The sequence below is a fragment of the Danio rerio genome, chromosome 1 (assembly GCF_052040795.2).
Source record: "Danio rerio strain M-AB ecotype USA chromosome 1, GRCz13ab, whole genome shotgun sequence".
Lineage (NCBI taxonomy): Eukaryota > Metazoa > Chordata > Actinopteri > Cypriniformes > Danionidae > Danio > Danio rerio.
The window spans coordinates 54,581,842-54,592,149 of NC_141021.1; the positions used below are offsets into that span (position 1 = coordinate 54,581,842).

The 10,308-nt window shown below is 31.8% G+C and overlaps 1 protein-coding gene and 2 long non-coding RNA genes across 52 annotated transcripts in view; 1 reads left to right on the forward strand and 2 right to left on the reverse strand.

The window, feature by feature from the left end:
• nfixa (nuclear factor I/Xa) overlaps positions 1 to 10,308 on the forward strand; it is a 253,724-nt gene that overhangs the window by 236,615 nt on the left and 6,801 nt on the right. The gene's annotated exons all lie outside the window — the stretch shown is intronic.
• LOC137495823 (uncharacterized) lies at positions 485 to 2,433 on the reverse strand. The gene is made up of 4 exons (XR_015477025.1): positions 2,305 to 2,433; positions 1,575 to 1,632; positions 1,397 to 1,460; positions 485 to 1,283 (listed from the first exon to the last, which is right to left on the reverse strand). It is a non-coding gene; the product is annotated as an uncharacterized LOC137495823 (long non-coding RNA).
• LOC147837526 (uncharacterized) lies at positions 2,494 to 5,143 on the reverse strand. Its single transcript, XR_015477038.1, has 3 exons — positions 4,953 to 5,143; positions 4,694 to 4,823; positions 2,494 to 4,647 (listed from the first exon to the last, which is right to left on the reverse strand). It is a non-coding gene; the product is annotated as an uncharacterized LOC147837526 (long non-coding RNA).

Genomic DNA, 10,308 nt, shown 5'->3' on the forward strand with positions numbered 1-10,308 from the left:
ACATGCACATTTACTTGAGCGCCATGCAAACCACAGGCAGTGTATATAAACAAGCAGAAATGCATGTTTACAGTAAACACGCTTTCAATTGAAGCCTAGCAGGCGAGCGGTGAGCATTCTGTCCCTTTCTATTTCACTCAAACACAACTCCGAGCTGCGCAGTTGTGTGTTTATAACCTCTAGTCTGCTAGTCTACTATTGAAAGTGTACTGTGAAGTCATAATTATTAGCCCTCCTGCACTCAAAAAAATGATATGTTGGCGTTAATTAACTTTTTTTTGTCCACTGGTTCCACGTAACCGAGTTAAGTTACCTTTAAGAAAGAATATTAATTTTAGTGAACTTAAGTTAGTTACATAACGGTAATGTAATGTTGTTTAGTTCAGTCAACGTAACATTTATAATTTAGCTTTAATCAATGTAGTTATTTAAGTTCAATTATTCTAAAATTGATATTGTTATGTTTAACCAAATAAAAAAACAGTTTCCGTTTCATTGAGTTTATTCAATAGCATTTTTACAGATTTACACATTTTCCAGCAATAAAATAATTATCAAAATCCAAATACTGTCTTTATCTGTATCTTCACTTATTACAATAAGTTAAAATATTAATACTATTAAAATAATAGTAATACAAGTATGAAATAAATTGAAAACAATATATGATTTTAAAAATATGCTTACAAAAACATCATAAAATACACTTTTCAAAATAATACTTTTCATATATTACAAAAAACATTCAAAAATAATATTCTGCCTTCAAATGATTTATCAAAAATATACTTAGAAAAAAGTCTTCTTTTGTAAACTATGCTGTACCTTCTTTACACTGAAAAAGCAGATAACACTTCAGTTGTTCAAAGAAAGATTAACATTTTAAAGCAAAGTAACACGATAAGCACTACACCATAAATTAGACCAACCATCACAGAACATGCAATAGCTACACACATTTATCTCTCTGACACTTGCATCATTTATGCACATTTGCACCAGACATTTTCTTACAACCACTCCCTATATCTAAAAAACAAAACATTGTGCATGAAGTCTGCTTTACACAGGTGTGTGGGCTTGACAAACCACATGTAGAAGCAATCTTAATTCTTAAAATTTTTTGTATAATTAGCACATCTTGGGTGTATCGCCTCTTCTTGTTGATTTGCTGAATGTCTTCTCAATTGTAAGTCACTTTAGACAAAGAGTCTGCTATAACTACTGTAGATTCATAAGGTGGTGTTGCACATCAAGGTTTGCGTTTCATCATGCCCAGCATCCTAAAAAAGTCAGGTAAAAAATAAAACATTTACCAACAGATCAAAGGTGAAAGGAGTAATTGGTTTAAGAGGAAAATACAAAATGTTTAAAAAAATAAAATAAAACAGCTTACCATGTACTCCCTCACTTAGGGGCTTTGAGGATGCATTCACACCTTTTTTTCCACTGGTGATGTTCTAAATAACATGAAATGACAATTAGTAATTTACTAAATAATTAGTAGTTAAAATTACTAGTATTTTTACTGTACATCATTTTAATGTGTGTATAGGCATCTAAAGGCATAGTACCTGGATGATCCACAGTCTCCTCAGCCAGATATGGGACTTTAGAGGTTGAGCTGTAAACCTGTGAGGGAGAAAATAGATGTGAGTGAGCAAAGATTTAAAATAATAAAATATAATAATATAAATAGCAAACTACTAAACTTAAAAATTTAAACATGTTAGATGACCAAACAAATAAGCTTACATTAAATATGTCATCATGCTAGATGTCATCCTATTTAAGTGTCACATATGCTTGTCAAGATATTTTTTTTTAAGTTAACAGGCTTGAATACAATTAGATAATAAATAACAATGTGCCAACACCACATTTTAATTAATATTATGTAAGTTATCAAAACTGGCATTCAAACTCAACAAACTGCTTGACACTCATTTAAGATGAAGACCATGAAATCAAATGAAAAATCTAATCACTTTTATTGTCACATTATCAGCAGCACGTGTGCTATGATGAGTGAAAAGCTTAGACTATTCTAACATGACTATTCCTTACTACCAACGTTTGTAACTTTATTTTGGGGGAGTTAATATATACCAAGTATAAAATTTCACAGGAATGCAAAACAAACTATACATTTATCTGTCTATAATGTGGAAAAGACACAGGGAACATGGCAATTTCATAGCAATACTATACACAAACACAACATAGTATTACAAGAGAGTAGATTTATGATTCATGTTGTCACAGCCTCAGTATAAATACATAAAAAGTAAAAGAAAATCTCACCTGTGTGTCCACATTGGGGAAAGCTTTGTGCACGTTCTCAATTTGTACTGTAATCTTCATCTTTTGATTCCCATAATATGGCGCCGAGCTGAGAGTGATCGTTGTGGTTTGAATCTTCTTACTTCCTGTGTTGTTTTGAAACTGCGCATGTGCAGATATTACTCCACCTATTGACCAAAATGCAGTACTGCAGAAGCAACACAACTCCCTTTCATTCATGTTACATAAGCGAGCTGTTTAAATGTGAAAACTTACTTTTTCTATTTTTTTCCAACACAACGCTTTTATTTTTAATACACAAACATAAGCGAATTGTTTAATTTAAACATAGTTACATTCTTTGGACCAACTAAAGCCATAATTCATTTTTTTGAGTGTGTGAATTGGATGAACTAATTTGTCCGTAGTGTATGAGTGTGTGTGTGTGTGTGTGTATGGGTGTTTCCCAATACTGGGTTGCAGCTAGAAGGGCATCCGCTGCGTAAAACATATGCTAGAATAGTTGGCGGTTCACTCCACTGTGGCGACCCCTGATAAATAAGGGACTAAGCCGAAGGAAGATGACTGAATAAATAGTCTGAAAAAGTCTTGGCTTGGTGAAACCCTGCATGAGCCCGTGCTAATCAACATCATGCCTCAGACGTTGGGTTGAAATGTTCGCTCAGTTTGAGAATAGCAGGCGTCCGTCAGTCATGTGTTTGCGATGAGCGCTGTTAAGTGCGTGTGTGTGTCTGGTAGCAGTCGGCGGCTCTCTGGGGGTTTGCTGAGGGACACGCTGCTCATTTCAGATGGATTTAGTGGCCGTGTTCCCATTCGCACCAGCTACAAAAAACCCACAAGCACTAACAATAAGACCATACACATGGAAACAATCGCTTTCCTCCTCCTCCTCCTCACTGACTCCAAAACCAAATGTCTTATGATTCATCTGATTTATTATGTAAGTAAGTGAGTGTGACTTTAAAAGTGTCATCGTCTTTATATTGTAAAGTCCCGCGTACATACAGTATTTACACATTTTTGCAGGGACTAAAATGTACTTTTTTAACTTCTCTGTTGGTGGCCAGCGAATTTTGGAAATTTGCTGAGACTGAAGTTGCATAAATTTTGGTAAAATCATACAGTTGAAGTCTGAATTATTAGCCCTTCTGAATTATTAGTCCCCTGTATATTTTTGTCCCCAATTTCTGTTTAACAAAAGATTTTTTTTCAGCACATTTCTAAACATAATAGTTTTAATAACTCATTTCTAATAACTGATTTATTTTATCTTTGTCATGATGACAGTAAATAATATTTGACTAGATATTCTGGTCACACTTTACAATAAGGTTCATTTGTAAATGTTAATTAATGCATTTACTAACATGAACAAACATTGAACAATACATTTACTACAGTATATATTCATGTTAATAAACGTTAGTTAATGTAAATACAGTAGTTCATTGTTAGTTCATGTTAACTCATGGTGCATTAACTAATGTTAACAAGCATGGACTTGGATGTTAATAATGCATTAGTAAATGTTCAATTATGATTAATAAATGCTGTACATGTGTTGTTCATGATTTGTTCATGTTAGTAAATGTATTACTAATGAACCTTATTGTAAAGTGTTACCGATATTCTTCAAGATACTACTATTCAGCTTAAAGTGACATTATTTAAAGGTTTAACTCGGGTAATTAGGCAAGTTAGGGTAATTAGGCAAATTATTCTCTGATGTTTATTCTGTAGACAATCTGAAAAGCATAGCTTAAGGGGCTAATAATATTGACCCTAAAAAGTTTTTTTTTTTAATTATAAACTGCTTTTATTCTAGCCGAAATAAAACAAATCAGGCTTTCTCTAGAAGAAAAAATATTATAGGAAAAACTGAAAATTCCTGAATCTGTTAAACATCATTTGGAAAATATTTGAAAAAAAAATATAAAAATGAATGGGAGGGTGAATAAGTTTGCCTTTAACTGTACACTAAAGGCTTTTTATTATTATTGTCTATAAATAAAAAATAAAGTAAATAAATAAGTAAATAAGTAAATAAAAAATAAAGTAAAATTGAGAAGTTATTACTATTTAAAATAAAGTTTTTCTACTTTTAATAGATTGTGATGAAAAGCAGTATACTCAATTTAATTTTCTGATTTTATTTCATTTTTATAGAAAAAATAAAAATAAAAAACCTTTTTGAAAATTAATTGAAAACATTAAAGCAGACACTTCACATGTTTTTTTATTTAATATTCTTATCATTATGTCTATAAAATCGGTTTGATAAATTGTATTTTATGAAGACACTAAATGAAACATCAGAGTTTTGCGGTCAGTAAGATATTGGCACTTTTTGAATTTAATTTTTTTTTTGTAACATTAGAAACTTCTTTACTGTCACTTTTGGTGAATTAAATATATACCTTTTTAATATCAGTATAAAGTATATATAAAGTATCAATTTCTTTCACAAAAAAAAAAAACTTACTTTACTGACTCCAAAACTCTGACGTTTCATTTAGTGTCTTTATAAAATACAATTAATCAAAGTGAATTTATAAACATAATGATAAAAATAATAAATAAAAATAAACAAGTGACGTGTCTGCTTTAATGTTTTAATTAACTTTGGTCAAATAAATATGTCAAAATACGGGTGAATAAAACATATTTATCCTTGCCTGTACTTATTAAGTACTTATATAAAAATAAGTATATTTCTTGCTGACAAATTAAGGAAAGTCCGAAAATTCATAATGTCAATAAAATGCTTATTAAACACATTCTACTGGACTGGAAAAAGACTGCATGTATAATATGGCATTGTTAAAGGCTAAGTTCACTCAAAAAAAATAAAGTTTTCTGCTAATTTACTCACCGGCAAGTCATCTGAAAACTAACAGGACATTTAAATTTTTGGGTAAACAACTCCTTTAAATGACAGCCGGAATAAATGTCCAGCTCCAGCATATATGAGATTAACTCCTTAGTAATCTATATTGTATAAAATGACATTGTTAAAGGAGTAGTTCACCCCAAAAATGAAAATTTCCTATTAATTTACTCACCTTCAAGTCATCTGAAAACTTACAGGAAATTTTGGGGTAAACAACCCCTTTAAATGACAGCCCGAATTAATTTCAAGCTCCTTAAGTCCTATTAGTACTGTATCATGTATAATAAGGCATGGTTAAAGGGTTAGTTCACCCCCAAAAAATGAACATTTCCTATTAATTTACTCACCTTCAAGTCATCTAAAAACTTAACAGGAAATTTTGGGGTGAACTACCCCTTTAAATGACAGCCTGAATTAATGTGGAGCTCCTTAAATCCTATTATTACTGTATAATGAATAATATGGCATGGTTAAAGGGATACACTGTAAAAAATGATACACTATATCTACTTAATAAAATTGAGGTAACAGATTACAAGCAATATTATTATTTAATTCAACAATTATAGATTAAGTATCAATTAATTAAATTGGCTTATTTAAAATTAGTTATTTAAAATAAGTACCTGAGATCAGTACTTAAAATAATTAGTAAATTGTAACCAAAATTATTAGTTTAATTATTGATCGGTGTAACAGAAACTGATTGTGAATTTGAAAATGCTCATTTTAATCAAGTTGGATTTAATCAATATTTTCTCTTCTTTACATTATTCAAAAAATAATAGTAAAATTCTTATAATAACATTTATTAGATTTTATTACATACATTTTTAAGTCATTTCAAAGCAAAAAAATGGCCTAAAAACAGGAAATTAATTTTATTAAATAAAGTGTACGTATTACATTTAATGAAATATACAAGGCCACAGAATGACTTTTTACAGTGTAGTTCACCCCTCCCCCCCCCTTAAATAGGACATTTCAATTTTGGGGTGAACTACCCCTTCAAATGGCAGCCCAAAGTAATGTGGAGCTCCTTAAATCCTATTACCGCTGTATAGTGTATAATATGGCATTGTTAAAGGGTTAGTTCATCCAAAAAATTAACATTTCCTATTAATTTACTCACCTTCAAGTCATCTAAAAACATAACAGGAAATTTTGGGGTGAACAACCCCTTTAAATAACAGCCCGAATTAATGTGGAGCTTCTTAAATCCTATTAGTACTGTATAATGTATAATATGGCATGGTTAAAGGGTGAGTTTATCCAAAAAAAAAAAAAAGAAAAAATATTGTTAATTTACTCACCTTCAAGTCATCTGAAATCTAACAGGACATTTTTGGGTGAACTATCCCTTTAAACAACAGCCCCAATAAATGTCCAGCTCCAGCATATATGAGATTAAGTCAGTCTGTCTCTTGCTGAAACGCCACCTGTCATCAAAATGTTAAGAAAACCCACTGCGGTTTGTTCCCGCTTTTATTCTGGAGGCTTAATGCAAAGAATCTCCCACATATGTGCGGCCACATGGAGAAAAAAAAAACAGATTTATCCTTCTAAACACCTCCACTTAGGTAAAAAGTACTTTACTCTAGCTCAGACTGTCATTTTTATACTCTCTCACGTGGCGCACTACAGATAGTTCTGCTTAAGAGTAGTTTTAACATGCAGGCCCATAGAAGAGCGGACATCTGACGGGACAAAAAGAGACAGAGGGTAAAAAGAGTCACGTCCCGACTGTCTGGTTGCCCCGAGCAACCAGACATGATGTCATAGGTAGTTGAACATGAACTTCAATAGTAGTGAACTTAGCAGAAAGATGGACGCTCTGAGGGAATGAGCAGAGCCAAACAATACACAAAGATCAAACGGGTCTCGTGGTGATTGGAAAAGTTTGAGCCAGAACTTCAGAAAAGTCTTGTTTTCTTGTCTTCAGATATCATCTAATGTCTATTTAAACATGTTAAAGCCAGCTGGAGAGAGTGTTGGCTTTGCTGGAGTATTCATGTAGCTGACTTTGAGCCGCTCTGCAATGGTCCACTGTACTCTAGTGGTAATTCTGAGAAATGACACTCGATAAAGCAAAATAGTCCTCACTTTAAATTAGGTCACAAAACTGCGTGAAGATATGTTAATAAATCATATATTAACATTTTAGTTAACTATTACTATATGCCTGAATAATAAAATATATAAATGTTGATTTTAATATTTTATTAATCATTTACTAACTCATTTTAAATTATCCTAAAAACCCTCAACAACTCCTAAATACAAATGGTTTGTAAATAATGCGATACTTAATTTAGTAATGAAATATAAATCATTAACCAAGTATGAAAATACAATTATTAAACACATTATAGAGGTGCTAATAAGTCAAGTATACAGCATTTGTAGCTACAGTTATAAACTGCTTACTAACGTTTATTAATGTAGAGTTAATGCTTAACAAAAAATGAATTCACTAAATGCTAATGCTTAATAAATGATTTATAGTGTGTAGTTATTATAAAGTGTTACCGATAAAACCTGATGTGACACAAATTACAGTTTTTCTCAATTGCTTGGATGCAGTTGTCAACTGAAACTCCACATTTTCAAAACAGTTAACACAGAGGCCTAAACTGCGGCACTCATGGTCAAAATGACACATTTTGCTTGCAAAAGGCACAAATCGTGTCAAAACATTTAAAATATTAAACAAAAGCTTGTTTTACCTTCAAACAACACAACTTGCAAACAAGTATATGAGCTCTTTCAATTAATCATTACACAATGGACAACAAAATACATAACTCAGTGCACCACCATTGCTTGTCATTGTAGCTTATTGCCAACGCCATTTGTTGTCTTTCTATTTGGGCAGTCAAATTTGCCTTTTTGCAAAGAATTGGATCCGGAATAAGAAATGCTTTGATTAAATATATTTTGAATTCATGACAATTTTCAAACTGTGACTGAAAACTGAAATACTGTAAAAACAGTCAAAAGTAATAAAATACTGTAAATATTAGAGAAAACACATGTAAACAAATATACAGTCAAATCTATTGGGAGTATAGGACATAGCCACTATTGACCTCCTCCATCCATGCTGGCACAGAACAACACAGACCTTCCACCATTTTTTTTTCCAATTCCTTTTTATTATATTTTAAGTAACATGTACATACACATTTCCATGTGTCAATTCCAACACAAACCAACAAACCAACAAATGAACAAACAAACCAAAAACAAAACAAAAGGCTTCTCAGTATTTTACATCAAAATACAACATCACCTCTATTACTAATCTTCTAGTAAAACATTTCTAAATCCACCACCTTTTAAAAACAGTGTAAAAGGTCCCCAAACTCTATCAAAAATAATATATCTATTTCTTATCATACAAGTTATTTTTTTCCATTTTCATATTTGTCACCATCTCTTTCAGCCAACAACCTATAGTTGGTGCACATATACTTTTCCAATTTAAAGAAATAAGCCGTTTCGTTTGTAGAATACATATATTCAAAAACATTTGCTCCATCTTTTTTAACTTGATCTCCTTGGGATATAAATGAACTAAAAAAATTAAAGGAGACATTGGTATAGAAACCTCAAGAATATTTTCTATAATTTCTTTCATACATTTCCAAAAGTTCTGTATTCCTTTACATTCCCATATACAGTGATACAACGTTCCTTTTTGGTCCCTACATCTCAAGCAAGTATCTGGAATATTTTCATTATATTTATGCAATAAAACTGGAGTTATATAAATCCTCATCAACCATTTATATTGTAACAGTTTTAGACGAGCGTTCATTGTTAGTGATTGAGCTTCCTCGCACATCTTCATCCGGTCCTCTGTAGAAATATCCTCCTCAAGATCTAATCTCCAAGCTTCCAATTTACAATTTGAAGATTCCTTTGATGCTGACACCAGCATCTTGTATAATGCCGAAATTAAACCTCCACTAAAACAGTCTTTAGTTATTACGTTTTCCAAAATAGAGAATGATGGCATATCTAGAGAATTATTTTGTAATTTAAAGATAAAATCTCGTATTTGTAAATATTTAAAGAAATGTTTTGCAGGAATATTATATTTACTCACAATTTCCTCGAATGACATTAGAATATTGTTAACATACAAGTCTGCTATCTTTCTAATTCCTTTCTCTGCCCATATCTTGAATCCTGCATCTAACGCACCTGGTTTAAATTTTTTATTGCCCCAAATTGGACTGAAATAAGATAAGGGATAGCTGGCACTTAAATATTTTTTTATGTCAAACCATACGGAAATCATATTTATAACTATGGGATTGGAAACATTTTTTTTTTAGATCTTTAAATTCTGCTGAATATAAATACAAGTTTAAAGGTAGACCAGACTTAATGCCAATTGATTCCATCTCCACCCACGATGGGCAGTCTTGAGATAAAAAATAAAACATTATTGTTCTAACCTTCCACCATTTTTAATGTTTGCAGACTGATTGTTAATTGAAGATTTGTGTGAAGGAGTGTCAAACCGGTGCTTCAGTGAATTTATACTGATCTTGGTAGTGCCTAATGGTTAGGAATAGATGGTTTCTGTTTGGTTACAATAGCTAAAAGAATGGAGTTTGGACTGCTTGAATGACATCCGTGGTAACTGTTTTGAAAAATGGTGGGGAAAATGTGTCAACCCAATGAGAAAGAGTTTACACATTTGCAAGACCGGTCTTCTGCTCTGCTTGGAGAGTGAAAATGAAGTGGAACCTAGTTTCTTTAACCAGGTCAAAGCAATCAAGAAAAACTGTAAATGTAAACCCTTACTATTTTGATAAATGTGGTTTAATGAAGTGTAAGAGATGTTATACAGTTGTTAATACATTCTCCAATAAATAAATAATTTTTAAATATGTGTATGTATGGCCCCTGACTTTACTCACAACACTCAGTGTGGCCCTTAGCAAGTTTGGATTTGACACCCCTGCTCAAAATGATCCATGTCTTTTCTTCTTAAACCCTGACCGCAACGAGTAAAGAGCTTTACATCAGATTCAAAATGAATGTTTATGAAGCGTTTGATTGATCAGAGTGACTCACGTTCGCTGTTTCTTCTCTTTCAG